Source organism: Dermacentor andersoni, chromosome 4, assembly GCF_023375885.2.
Source record: "Dermacentor andersoni chromosome 4, qqDerAnde1_hic_scaffold, whole genome shotgun sequence".
Lineage (NCBI taxonomy): Eukaryota > Metazoa > Arthropoda > Arachnida > Ixodida > Ixodidae > Dermacentor > Dermacentor andersoni.
The window spans coordinates 98,161,920-98,176,406 of record NC_092817.1 but is presented as its reverse complement, the minus strand read 5'-3'; the positions used below and the strand labels follow the sequence as shown (position 1 = coordinate 98,176,406).

At 45.8% G+C, this 14,487-nt stretch overlaps 1 protein-coding gene across 1 annotated transcript in view; it reads right to left on the bottom strand.

The window, feature by feature from the left end:
* The window catches only part of LOC126536528 (dopamine receptor 1-like), a 532,420-nt gene extending 518,281 nt beyond the window's left edge, over positions 1-14,139 (bottom strand). The window contains exon 1 of the mRNA XM_050183533.3: positions 10,575-14,139. The gene's annotated coding sequence lies outside the window, so the exon portion shown is untranslated. The remainder of the gene's footprint in view (positions 1-10,574) is intronic.
* Positions 14,140-14,487: the final 348 nt, after the last annotated feature.

Sequence of the window (14,487 nt, the reverse complement as noted above, 5' to 3'; positions counted from 1 at the left end):
AAATAGTACTTCTGCTCCCTTACTGTACTGTAACAACGTTCAGTGTTCGATAGGTGAGAAGAAGCTGTTCTTTCGCGGGGAATTGGATCAAATGTCATGAATGCTATCTCCTTTCATTTCTTTCCCTTCTTTTTTAAATGTTGAGGTGTGATAGAGACCGGAAAAATGGGTTTCGAGGCGATAAAAGTTCAGGGAAGCAGATCAGGAAAATGGAAGTGACAAAATATAAACGTAGCAAATAAAACAAGCGTTGTTTAACTTCCTCGTCGCAAAGCAATCGTGGAGTCACCTACTATCTTCCTTTTCGCCCTAACTAATATTGACCTCTTTAGGCTAGAAAACAGTGGTGAATGCACGCGCAGTGAGGAGTTAAGGTAAAGATAAGGGCAAACGATGTCAGCCTAAAAACGAATAAGTTAGGAAGAAAAAGAATGAATGAAGGAGACTAGTATTAAAGCGTCGTCGAGAATGCTTTTAAATCCAGTTGGAAAAACAATGACTATAAACGACTAGGTAAAGTTGGTGGAACCGCGGAAAAAGGTAAAGGCGAAATTGGATACATATGAAAAAAGAAAAGAAAAAGGTTGCCGACATCGCCGAAGATGATTGACAAACTAAGCGAGTAGCTTATGCGGACCTCAGATATAAAATATTTCTGAGGCTTGCGCAGACGATGGCAAATTTTTTTTATGATGGCGACGCAGGTTACCGCCATATTTTTCTTGACGACATGCCAGCGTGACGACGGAATGAGTAGGATGGAGATGACGGAACGACGATTATGGCAGAGGCTGCGATGGCGACGTTATCACGACACCGCGACGACAACAGCGCCACGACGACAGCGTGACAGTAATGGCAGGACAACGGCTGTGCGCCTGCTTACTCCACAGAGGTAGGTCAGATAAAGATTCGACCAATCACTTTAAAATCAGGCATATGCCACGCACTGTGGTAGTCTGTTTAAGCAGTGGGGACCCGAGCCGGCAAGACGAAAGAGCGCATGTCGACAATACAGGCGCAGTGGTCTTCGGTGGCGAACGTGTCCCGCAAGCGCCAGCATAACCGGCGGAGGAGTAGACTGAAAAAGAAGAACAACTTTATTGAATCATAAATCTGAGTGGTGTATATGGGTGATGCCCTTATTCCAGGGCCCCACTGGCTTCTGCGGCTTGCCGGTCCTGGTCCAGAGTCGCCAGCTGGCTTCCCAAGTCCAGTTCGGTGAGTCGCGCCTCCCACGACCAGTTAGCGAGTGAGTCCGTAATTAGCGGTGAGACGGCGTGTGCCGGATGCCTCAGGCATTCGTATGTGATGTGCTGGACTGTCGGTGTGCCTTCACACCAGGGACAGTTGTCTCTGTGTCTGTCGGGGTACGCCTTGTGTAGCCTGTGCAAGTGAGGGAAGGTGTTCGTCTGTAGTCGGCGTCAGTGCCTTGCCTGCCCCCTTTTGAACTTGGGATGGGGAGGAGCCTTTGTTCTTCGGCCGAGCCTTTAGATACCCAATATTTCTCGGCAGTGGTATCGAATTCCGGCTACGACGGCCACATTTGATGGGAACGAAATGCGAAAACACTCGTGTATGTAGATTTAGGTACACGTTAAAGAACCCCAGGTGGTAAACATTTCCGGAGTCCCACACTACGGCGTGCCTCGGATTCAGATCGTGGTTTTCGCACGTAAGACCTCATAATTTAATTCATTTAGGAGTAGGGTGGGGTATTATCGAGGCACCCTACGCAGAAACGCGACACGTCACCATTACCGAGCGCATCATCTTCTCTCGCACGACACCGTGTGCGTTCTTAGATATGGTCCGCCGAGCACCTGCTGCCGCTGCTGCTTGGTTCTGTGGTGTCTGGCGGTACTTCTGGACAAATGGCGCTTCACCGGCGAGAGTGCAGCTGGGGAATGCCTTCCCCGCTTGATCGTCTTTTCGACGCCAAAGAGCTGGTGATGCAACCTGATTCCCTTCAAGATAACTGACAAGCGACTACGTGTCACGCCTTCGTCTATTCGACGACCCAGAGCTGACGAACGAGACGAGTTCGTGTACCCCAAACTGCAATAAGTCATCGATCATGTATGTCTTTAAACGGCAACATCCGTCTTTGTCTACTTCACTCGAAGCACCAGCGCCTGCCTGTACCACGACGGGGCCCCGCGCAGGCTTTTGACAGACAGACTAGGAACCTCCCTTCAGGGTGACCACAACCACCGCATTCTTTGGAAACGGTGGCAACAGCCAAGCCTGCAAAGAGCCAACGCTGGCAATTTCCATGGAACAGCATCGACCCCGATTTCACCTGAAATTGCCTCTGCATTGCATCGAGGGTGGGTCGAAGGTTGGATATGATAGCTTAAGTCCAGTGATGTGATGCGACACCGTGGCTGGGATTTGCGGACTGTGCTGCAAACCCAATAGACCGAGAGAAGAACAGTGAGTTCCCTCGTCCAGCGAAAGAGGGAAAATAACCCCATAAATATAGCAGCGCGGAGGTGTGAACAAGCCATTCGTGAGACTTTTCAAGCCAGTGCACGTTCAGCGGTCGTCTCATGTTTCTTTTCAAATGCATTATTCTTCTTGACCTAACGCCGCTAAAAATGCGAAATATACGAAGTTAACTGTTCCTTCGCCAATAGTCAGCAGCTCTTCAGCACGCAAACTCATTTATGACCGGAAAGCACTCGAGGTTTCCGGACACCGACTAGGCTGAGGAAATTACCGGGCGTCCCCGAGGGAGCTTCCTACCTCGGAAATATGACAGCGTCTAGAAAGGCCGACCAACGACAACGAAAAGGGGCGAGAGAGCAAAAAAACATCTGCTAGCCTGAAAGAAAAAAAAAGGAAATTGGAAGACTAGGTCACATAATAAGGAGACCTCGACAGCGGCATTTGGCACTCCTTTATATCAGAGCCTAAATCACTGTAGGATAGCAACCGGGGTTGTTTTTCATAAAATTTTCTGCATGATATGGAAAGACAGTTGACATTCACTTAGGTACTTGCTTTATTTGAATGCGAAAGCATGAGGACTTGTCTGTAGTTATGAGCTTAAATTACAATTCCACCTTAATCTACCTTGCTCTAATTTGTACCGACCTAACTCGCCTCGCAACTTGCCGGCTTCATACAAGATATTCATACTTCCATATGGACACGGGCTTGCACGTAGATGCAATTTTTCTAGACTAGTCAAGGGCTTTTGACCGCGTGCCACACCACCTGCTATTCACCGAATTGGAAAAGCTTAATGTTCACCCTAACGTTCTCGCATGGATTTTTTATCAGCTCGCGTGCAATTCACCTCTGTCAATGACACTACTTCGTCTTTCGGACATGTCACTTCTAGTGTTCCTCAGTCCAGTGTGACTGGGCCGCCACTATTTTTAATCCATATTAACGATCTTCGATCTGTCATCCATAACTAGACTATTCGCTGATGATTGCGTCATATATCGTAATATACCCTGCATCACAGACCAGCTGGCATTACAATCCGACCTTAACACGATAAGTTGATGGAGCTTATCCCGGCTAATGCAACTTAACCACAGTAAAACAAAGGCTATGTCATTAGCTAACCATGTTTGTCGTGTACCTTAATCTTACAAATAAACCATATCTCTATTGAACTGACATCAGCTTACAAGTTCCTTGGCCTTCATTTACAATCTGAATAATCATGGGATCACCTTATTAGCACTACCCTTGCTTCCGCTTATTTCTTTCGGCAGTTTTTAAACGTAACATTAGGCAAGCGCCTATCCACCTTCGCAAACTTGCTTACACCACGGTAATCCAACCTCAAATCGAATATTCATCAGCAATCTGGAATTCCCATAATCACTGCATTATTAATGACATCGAATCCCTTCAAAACCGTGCTATTCGCTTCATCTACTCGGAATACTTACCTTTCGCTACTGCCACTACTTTAAGAAGTCGCATTGCGAGAGTTTTTGCATCGCAGTAAACTTGCTGGCTTAACACTTTTTCATAAAGTTTATCATCACACATCCCTTCATGATGACTTTTTCTTGCAACCAGTAGCTATCTTTCCTAGCCGGGACCATCCTAACAAAGTGAAACAGATAATGTGCCGCTCAAAACACTATGCTGAATCTTTCATAACGCGTTCGCACACCAAAAAATTGGAACCAGCTGTCATCCCACATCGTTACAGAAACTAACATCAGCCAATTGCAAGACCTCATTCGTGATAACGTGCATGCAACCATCCCTGCCTAATTTTGCACTGGTCTTTTCTTCTCACTACATGTTTAAATGCATTATGCACTTTTATTCAATTTACTTTAATTTATACTTTTGCTCTCTACCTTAATCGTTACCGAAATTTGTACCTTTGTGTGACTGTGTTTATTCGTTCTCTTTTAACAACCAATAACCAGAATTATCACACTTGTGTGTTGTTCATGTAACTTTAAATATATATGTAATAGTTATATACCTCTTTTTGTACCCTTTCTACTACCCGCCTTGGTTGCTCAGTGACTATGGTGTTGGGCTGCTGAGCACGAGGTCGCGGGATCAAATCCCGCACACGGCGACCGCATTGCGATCGGGGCGAAATGCGAAAACACCCGTGTACTTAAATTAAGGTCCACGTTAAAGAACCCCAGGTGGTCGAAATTTCCGGAGTCCTCCACTACGGCGTGCATCATAATGAGAAAGCGGTTTTGGCACGTTAAACCCCGTAGTTATTACCCTTTCTACTCTATTATTTCTTAATAAATTTTATATACGCCTGCACTATACTCGTACCAGACTCTCCTATGTAATGCCCTCAACCAGAGGACCTTTAGAGGTAACTTCAATAAATAAATAAATCCACCTTAATCCCTCTCAATCGACTTTAATCCATCTTAAACTAATTTTGGGTGTGGGCCACTGCGTCCGTCTTATGATGTGGCTGTTCTCCGCGGGCATTTCTAAATGCGAGCCTCAGCAGATCTCGCGCCGGGAACGTGACAGTTTTGGTGCAATTGGATGAGAGCTCCGGACGGCGGATTTTTCGCTTCACACGGCTTATATTGCTTTCGCATTAATAATTATATCGAGCAGGGCAAATGAAAGTAAGCAAACCGTACCGGGTAGAAGCTTCCCTAAGCCTGCACACACGCACACTTGCCCCTTCCTCCTCTCCACAGCACACACAAGCGCGTGCAAAAGGCGAAACAGAAGCAGCACTTTGATATATGCCGAGACGTAGCCGAGTTTTCATGACGTGTTTGAAACTCAACCAGAGACACGTCATATGGGAACTGACGCGCAGCTGAGAAACGACGACATTTCCGAAGAAATTCCCGCATAATGTACGCACTTCGGAGCAGACACGGAATCGGCTTGACCTAATAGTTCTGCGGGAACCCGCAGGGCAGAGAGAAGTAGTTCATAAAGGAAACATGATATGTCCACCCAAACGTAGCAAATTGCTACAAAGGAAACCAACACGGGTTCCCCGAAAGGAAAAGCCTCGCAGTTGAAGAAAAATTTGTCCTGGTCCGGGATGAAAATGTAGCAGTTTGCAATCGTAGCAGTTTGGTACCTTTCGGTGGATACCTCCTTTTGCCTTTATTAATTAGACACGGAATTAGTATGCGCACACTAGCCCCTGTTATAATTCATGACACATAATACGGCCCCGGAACTAAACGTACCACGTCCAATGTATAAATCAATGCAGATATATTCAAAAAGACCTAATTGGAGGCTGTGAACATGAGTAAGCGTGCAATAAGCCACAAAACATCACTAATAGTATTCGTGTGTCATCGATGGAAGCACGAATCTACCGGGTGCTTCAGCGAACACTTTCAAAAATTTTCGAAAAGTTACCTGTGGCAGATAGCACAATTCTAGTCCATGAGCTTCTCCACTCGAAGAGGCGGACATTGCTTCCACAAGAAATTGAAATGCATAATTGACTAATTAATAAAATCCAACTAATCAAATTTTTACTAATTACCTTAAGACACATATTGCGATTTACAAATTCTAGCAGGAAAATTCGCAAGGCCGTTCCGCTTGGAACGAATTCTCAAGATAACACCAGTTTTGAGATATTCATTCCAGAAATTTGCGGGGAAATGCATTGGCGTTCCAGTTACTTTCGTACTTCAATGCTTAAAACGACATTTTGTTTAACAAGTAAGTGAAACGACAGCGCATTTTTACAGCCAGTTTGACGGCGCATATCTCGTAAATGGTTCATCCATACAATTATTTTCAAGTTGATATTCCTTGTAGCCTCACCAGCTAGAATTTGTAAATTGCAATATGTGCCATAAGGTAATTAGCTTTGAACTTAATTAGTGCAATATTGTTAATTATCCGATAATTCATTTCAAACTTTTCTGCAATTAATGTATGTCTTTTCTAATAGACCAGCTCATAGATTGGAGTTGTGCTGCCACAAGCAATCTTGAAATATTTTTTAAAGAGTTTAAGGACCCTGCATATGATACTTTGTGATTGTTGCAAACCAAAAGTAATCAAAAAGCGGCGATGTAAAACGCTCATGAAGCAGAGCGCACAAACGACGTCGCGCACTTGTTGCACAAAAATGCCTGCTGCAAAGCCGCGCTCCAAATGTCGGCAAAAGATCATCGATAGAGCTATTGTAAGGTCATGGACAGCTTGGCCATGTCAACGGGTGATATGCAGGAAAAACTAGAGGTATGCGGAAGAAACAGATGATCATCGAATACATTGAATATCTCTCCTTGGAAGCACTAGGTGGTATACAATAATACATAGTGCGAGAAATATGGGGCGCAGGAAGATAAGATTTTCCAGGAATTAAAAGTGTGAAACGTAAATTTTGAAGTTGTGGGGGCTGCGGAGGCGCAGCAATTAATGACCCAAGCTTATATAAATATGTACAGGCCGCATTATTATTAGTTCTTAATCGAAAATAAAGAAATTATATGTAACTGAGAATGAAAGCGGGTGAAGCAATCAATGAACCAATCCGCGCTGTGTATCTCGTTGGCCAGCGACACTGTGGTATTATCCCCTGATCTGACAGACCAATGTGACGTAGCCTTGACCAGGGTCCAGCCCAATCGGAGCACGACGCCATGGTGCATGTGCACGTTGCTGTTCCTTTCGTCCATCATCGTATTCGCGCTGCTCTTCAGGCGTCCTAACTGTGCGTGGCTTGCTTTGGGCACGAACCGCTGCGTCCTGCCTAGCCTGAGGACGACGCTGTGCGTATTAGACTGTTTTAGAATGACGTTCGTCGCCTTATATTTCCGGGACGTTACGGTGCGAGTCCCTTCAAGGTTCGCAGTTGAACGTGTGGGAACGCAGACGCAAGAAGGACGTTATAGGACAGAGTGCAGTCTGGTGCCTTATGCGAAACGTATCCAAGCCAAGGCAATACATTAGCAACCATCCTGTTGTTTCTATGCGGACGCGTCTCGTTTAGGGACACGGACACCGGAATCGCTGAATGTTTTCAGAAATTGGACGCGCTATGCACTCATAGCTAACATTTCAGGTGAGTTTAGATGAAACGAAAGCCAATTTCAATAGTTACTGGCGATAAACAATAGCGAGAGGGTATCTACCAACGAGAGCCATGGGTGCCTCCGTATTGGACAACGCTATCAGCGTGCGTAAACATTACGACTGTTAAACTCACTAAAAAACGTATGTTATCACAGCGCACGTAAATCACAACTCAATAACGTTGGGAGCATGCGAAGTGATGACAACGCTATTTCATTACGTACGTAATGCGTTTACATTTGGTTGCAAACGCTATTCTATGACTGTCTATTGACGTTGCTGTTCCTGTCAGCGCTCATCGTGTTCACGCTGCTCTTAGGGAGTCCTAACTATGCGTGGCCTTTCCTATCAGAACACAAATTACTAGGCGGGTTCTTCTTTTGCATACTACAGTGTAGTTATGTCGTTCACTGCTCCGCATGCCACAGTTGCAGCTTCCCGGTACTGCAGCTTACGCAACCCTAATCTTTGACGGGAAACGCTTGCGGCGAACGCTATGTGCTAAGGTGAGTTTTCTGGTTCTTTCTCTTTCCTTTCCCCCGCATGGCCAGCGCCGCCGCTGTCGCGGAGGCAAGGGCCATCTGGTGGTGCTGTAGAGAACGCCCCCGGCGCGCGCCTCACGCTGTGATTGGTTGACTTTTCGCCCACGGACACGACAGATGTATTCTGGGGAGAGAGGGGGGGGGGGGGGGTAGAGGTACACAGCTTCGCCGTAAAACAACTGAACACAGATACGTTATGCAAATAAGTCTTCACATGACGCGTGCGGAGCTCTTAAGTGGGTTCGTACCCCACCTGGGGCGAGTTGTCTTTTTCATCGACTCTCATTTTCATTTACTTATCCTTTCTTTATTTTCAACTAAGGAATGGCAGTAACAATTCACCTAAGCTGTCCTTACGTGTCGTTGTTTATATATATTACAGGTGCTTTACTGTTGCCTTTTGCATCGGCATCATGGCAATCATTTGCTGTCGAACGAATAATTCTACCTTCGTCTGACCCATTTGCCTCAAAAAAGGGACATTCGAAAGCAAGATAAGACTCGTCGCGCGACAGGAGAAATCGAAATGTACTTCTATGGCTGTTTACCACCGCGTGAACTATCCTTATGAAGAAGTTGAAGCCAAGAAAAATGAAGGGCAAGTTATTAAAACTACTGCGACATCCACTTGTTTTTCAATATTAGCTGTCGCAATATTATTTTGTGCGCGCGACATTTGCAGCGGAAGAAACGTAATAATAAATAAATCCCATAAGGGTCTTCCCACCCTCCACCTTCAAATAAATGTACAATAAAACCGTGAATTGATAAATTCTATCCATAAGGCCAAGCGCTCTTAATGACGTCTAATGCACAGCTGCAGCTGTGCATCGGGGAAGTGCGTTAGCGCTCGCTGTTCCGACGCATCTAGAAAGAGAGTTGTCGTCCGTCACGTTCCGCACTAGCAGCAACTGCACGAACACCAGCGCAATCACAGCGGCGGCAGCTGAGAAAGCGATGTGCGCGGCGTCCGCTAGGCAGATGCATTTTTCACTGTCGTGATACTGCATTTCGCGGACCTATATCGACGTTTATGAGCGCGCGTTCGTCACGTGACGGATTCCGAAACGGAGAATCAGATAAAATTATGGTTCGCGAGATATCGTCTACTAGAAATGCTAGAAGAAAAAAGAAAATGGAGGGACTCACAGTGGAGACAATAACTGAACAAGGCTTTGCAATCGCTCCATAGGTTACCGCTCTGAGCCGAATAAGTATATGTCAGCAAGTATAAATAATATGGCCCCAACGTTCAGCGAAAGATTCCTGCAGGTTTCAGTCTGCTATGTTGTAGTTTGTAAAGCTGTTTGAATTAGCGTCAAATAATGAAAAGCCACGGCGGCGCCCTTAAGTCTTTTTTGCCATAATTTTCATGTCGTCCTATTACGTGTTACGAGGACTAAAGTTGGGAAGCATAATTTTTTCTCATTTGACTTGAACAGTGATTTGTACCGCATCCACAGGAAACTTTTATTCATTCCGCTCTCTGTTTCCTTGATGTTTGTAAATGAATAAATTATACACACGTGCTAGGTCGACCACCCTTGTCTCTGAGTTGGGCACTGGTGAAAGTTGTGACGAACACAAAAGCAGTAATGGGGTCGCAAAAAAAAGCACGAAACAAAAAAGTCCCTAACATGCGATTTTCAAGTCATTGAGCTTGCACTCCCCCTATATCATCTCTGAATTTACTTTCATCTCATTTGCCCAGTAAATTAAGCACACACAAGCATTTCCTTAGCTATGGTAGAACGGACGCTCTAGAATTAGTTTTTTTTATTTATTTTTCTTCATAACATTTCGAATTGATCTTGAGGTTTTCACCAGCTTCCAGAACGCGGAACCAGGGGCCAAATTCGCAATGCCTTTTGCCCGTAAGTGCTGTTTGCCAATGATCAACCGCTTTTACTAATGGTATGTCGAGCACCAGGATTGGCTGGAACTTTCCATTACCAATAATCCTAAGCCTTTCTTTTGTGTGTGTGAAAGTGGACCCACGGTCTTTGCACCCTCTCCATGTTACTCTCCTTACAAATTTACCAAACAATTTTAGTTTGCAGTAAGTGAATTTTACGCACACAGAAAAGCGTCCGGTATTGTCTGTTCTGTTAAGCGTTTATTCTGCAGAAATTGCGAAAAAATTAATAGCAGAGAGAAATTACGACAGCCACAGTGTCGGCTGGTATAATCAAAAAGCTGTCGCTATGCCATATTGTACAAGTGCGGGCGAGAGGCGTCGGGGTGTCAAGGGCGAGGGAACCATGATATTTAACGCGCCACAGGTTCAGCCCAGGAATGGTGACATGCATCTGCGCGCGACGCGTATGCCCCACCAAGCATGTGCTGCAGCTTCCGTATTTCCTGCTCAACGAAGCTGCATTCCCTTTCTTCGTTTTGTTCTCTTTCTTTCTTGTTTCTTGAATTTTATAAAGCGTCATCAGACGTTGCTCAAGTTCTCGCTCATTAAAATTGAGGAAAAACCAGGAAGTACCCACCCACCTGTTAATTTGTCGAGAGCAGAAGTCAGAGAATCCGTTAGACACCACTGCCTCGTTCGGCGGTGTGAAGGACCAGGCTTTTGTTTCCACGCCGGCGTTCGCAACCACACGAATCCAAAGAACAGTGCAGCAAATCCCGTGGCAGCAACAACACTAGGAGCAGGAAACGAAGTGAAGTTCAGAGGACGAGTGATGAAGATGCCAGAGTGGACAGGCCGCTAGCGTCGCACGATTACACTTGGAAGGGCGTGGTCGCGAGAAGCCGGATAGCAGAATTTCGTTGACTGGTGCACATTGTGTTGTCACAAGTTACACTCACCGATAAGCACACGTAGAGAAAAAAAAATAAGAGGTGAAATCCACGAACCCGCACACGGCAAGAGAGAACGCCAGCTATAACTACTACACCTCTAACTATCACGATAACAGGAATTACAGCTGTTCTAAGCTTGTGACGAACGTGGCTTAGTGCGCACTTGTGTAAGTGCTCGCCGTAGACAAGCCAATTTCTTGCGCGACACTCCCCTTCAAAGCTGTCCCGTCCGACGAAATGCCACGAGATATTTCAGAAGTTGCATCGCGGAGCAAAGCGAAGCGCAGAGGTGCGCCAATGAATGACACTTTGGAGGAAATCGGGTGGTCGACAAAGAGGGAGCGATAAAGAAGGAGACGAGGTCAGTGAACTGATTTCTTTGAAGAAGGAAAACGAAGACACTGTGAAGGAAGGAATCGAGAAAGAAGTCCTCACTGCATAACCCTCCGTCAGCACGTGCACAGAATGAGGCGAAATGGGAAATTAAAGCGAATAAGAAGAAAAGAAAGAGCACAGGCGAACACCCGAGCAGATTAATTAGACGTATGTCGATCGCTCGCTTCTTCGTCGCACACGGGAACTCTAATACATCACTAAAACAAGCACGTCAGCAATAAAGGCGGCAACGGTAGCACGCGACGCAAGCAGAGCCGGTTTCGGATTGCGGGTGTCCTGTCTCCCTCCGAGATGTTCCTCTTGCGCAGCAGCGAAACTGCTGATCGACCGACACCAGTGTAACGTACTAAGTCGTCAGCGCGTGTTCGAAGTCGTTAATGAGTGACACTTCTTTTACCAACGTTTCTTGAAGAGCTCCTCCGATTGTCACCCGGACAGCCGGGAACAAAGTTTCACGCCGGCCGGCAAAAACAATCCGTCGCAGCGTGGACAACGGCCGGCGAATTCGCAGCAAGAGTGCGGTGTCGTACGTTCGAAATACGATCTCTGTTTCCAAGGGTAGGCAGGCGTTCGTCACACCACGGCTCGTCGCATTGTCAAGTGTCGGCGAAGAAAAGCGACGGATGATGCTGGAGAGAGAAGGGAAGGGGTGATGCACTCGGATGATGCACTCCGTAGAATACGTGGGCGCGCTAGAGCTCACGGCCGCCGCAGCTGCCAACCTACCGTTGCCCGCCGAACACTGATCGTCGACCGACGGAAGGCGCGCGCCGCTCGCGCGCGCGCGTGTCACGTGGTGCGCGTTTTCACCCGCGAAGAAAAACGAGGGAAGAGAGTGAGCAGCGCGCTCCTCTTTCTTTTTTCTGCGAGAGGAAGCGAGGAGAGAGCGCGCCGGCAAAAGTTGACAGGATGGCGAGGCGCGCCCCCGCGGTTTGAACTCTGGCGCGTCGCGCTCCCTTTTGCTAGAAAGAAGCGGACAAATTAGACTACAGCTGAGAGCTTTGTCTGATACGTTGACTCGACTGATTGGTCTGCCTGATTGACCAGGTCTGCCTAGATATTGTTTTATGCGTGACAGGAACAGTGTAAATGCCCTTCCATGGATGTTTGCCGCCACGTAAATTCACCTTAATAAGAAAACGAAGTCAGTTTTATTATAGCTAAATTAGTAAGCTATCGCAGCAAGCATTTCAGCTATACGATTTTACTTACAATTATTTATGCACTGTTACTTTATGTCGCGCGATTGTTATTTTATGTGCGACAACTCTTGCCTCTACTCTTTCTTATCGCTCGTGTATGCAGTGAAAAAGTAAGTAAATAAAATAAACGTAAGAGTAAAAATCGCGCTGCGCTTCGTCTCTGCTCTAGTGTTGTTGTTTTTTTCCTTCACCGGCGCATCATCTTAATTCTTCCAATAATAATCGGACAAGCTAAACTACAGCGGAGGGCTTTAACTGCGCCGTCTTTTTTTAATTATATTTTTTTCATCTATATGCTGGTATTTGAATTTCTCCGGCAAGGGGATTTCAATACTATATACGCGCGGTTCTTTGTAGTCTCAGTCTCTACGTTACATTTACGCTATGACCGCTTTCGTCAGTTGCTTTGCGCACTGCTACTGTATAATATGTTTAAAGTGCATTCACATTAGTCAGGTTACTGTACTTGACATTAGTCAGGTTACAGTACTTGTGTTACGTTAGCGCTCCACTGCTGCAATTCTTCGCCTTCGTCTGGCATCATATCGAACTTTCTTTTCTTTTCAGGACAAAATGATTTGTCCTTTCGTAGACCCTGTAGGCAGGTCCTGGCGCTACGACCGACCCACGGAAGATCAGGTAATGAATAAATGTGAGCTCAATTGTTGGAACGTCGCTGGTAACACAGAGCGCATGGTAAAATTAGAAAGCACGTATTAGGTGTATGATTTGTAAGGTTCGCTTTTCTGAAAAACTGTCTGTAATGGGCTCTTGTCCGTTGGCCAACTGCCTTAGAGGGAGAGAGAAGGGATGTATAGAAAGGCAGGGAGGTTAACCTTAGGTAATTCCGGTTGGCTACCATGCATTGGGGCATGGGGTAGGGGGATAAAAGGAGATAGAGGGTGGAATTGGGAAAAGAGAGAAGGAGAGACGAACCCAAACGTTCTACCCGCGTACAGTATAGAGTGGTGGCGAGCGACGCTCTTAAAGTCTATTATGACGTAGGTTGCGGTAAATATGCACAGTTATCCTCTGCACCTGACAAACGTGGACACATAATGGAGGAAGAAGTCAAGAAAGTTGGAGATTAAGTACGGGGTAAATAGTGTAAATAGACAACACAGAGTCATCAGAAAAACAAAAAAAAAATGAGAGAAGCAGAGACCTCGATTTGGATGCAAAGAATGGAAGCCCATTGAGATTTACCAGAATGGGAAGAAAGAATTTAGAAAGGAAAATCTTTACGATAACACAAAGGGCAGTGCCTTCATATTTAAAGCTCGGGCTTGCTGCCTAAGAAAAAAAAAACATAGCGGGGCGAATATTCGCAACAAGATGAGGCATCTGCATTATGCAGCAAAAAACCGGAGACCATTCAGCACATCCTAATAGAATGAGAATAGATTTCTCCGAGTGCGACGCGCAGGAAGCGTACACCTTCGAGAAACGCTTGGACTTAAAGTGGACGGAAGCATCAGCAACAAAAATGCTAGAACGAAATAGATGTACAGTACACCCGATTAAACCAAGCAGTCTTGGTGACTATTTCTTACCACCCCATTTCAAAGGGGATGCCAATAAATCATCATCATCATCGTCGTCGCCGCCGCCATCATCATCATCGCCATCATTATTATGAAGGCCCCTAGACCGCAGGAACCTTAGTAGCGCGAATAAAGACTTCTGCAGGGAGTTTCTTTATGGACACTCACCCAGAACGTTTTGCTGTGATAGTGGTGATAGTGGATCATTGTCCGATTGGTCGAACACACTGCAAGTCACTTGCCTCTCGGTACTATAGGTGCGAAAGTAATGTCAGCCTCTCCGAGTAATACATCTCAATGACTAGAATTATGCTATGTGCCGCAGGCAATTGAAAAAAATTGTGTATTCGAAAAAGCACCCTATATACTCACACGCACTCGTACCACCGAGCTGTCTTCAAGACCAGCTTGAAAGCCATCAATGCTTTGCTAGGCTTGCGCATACTACACTTAAACCAC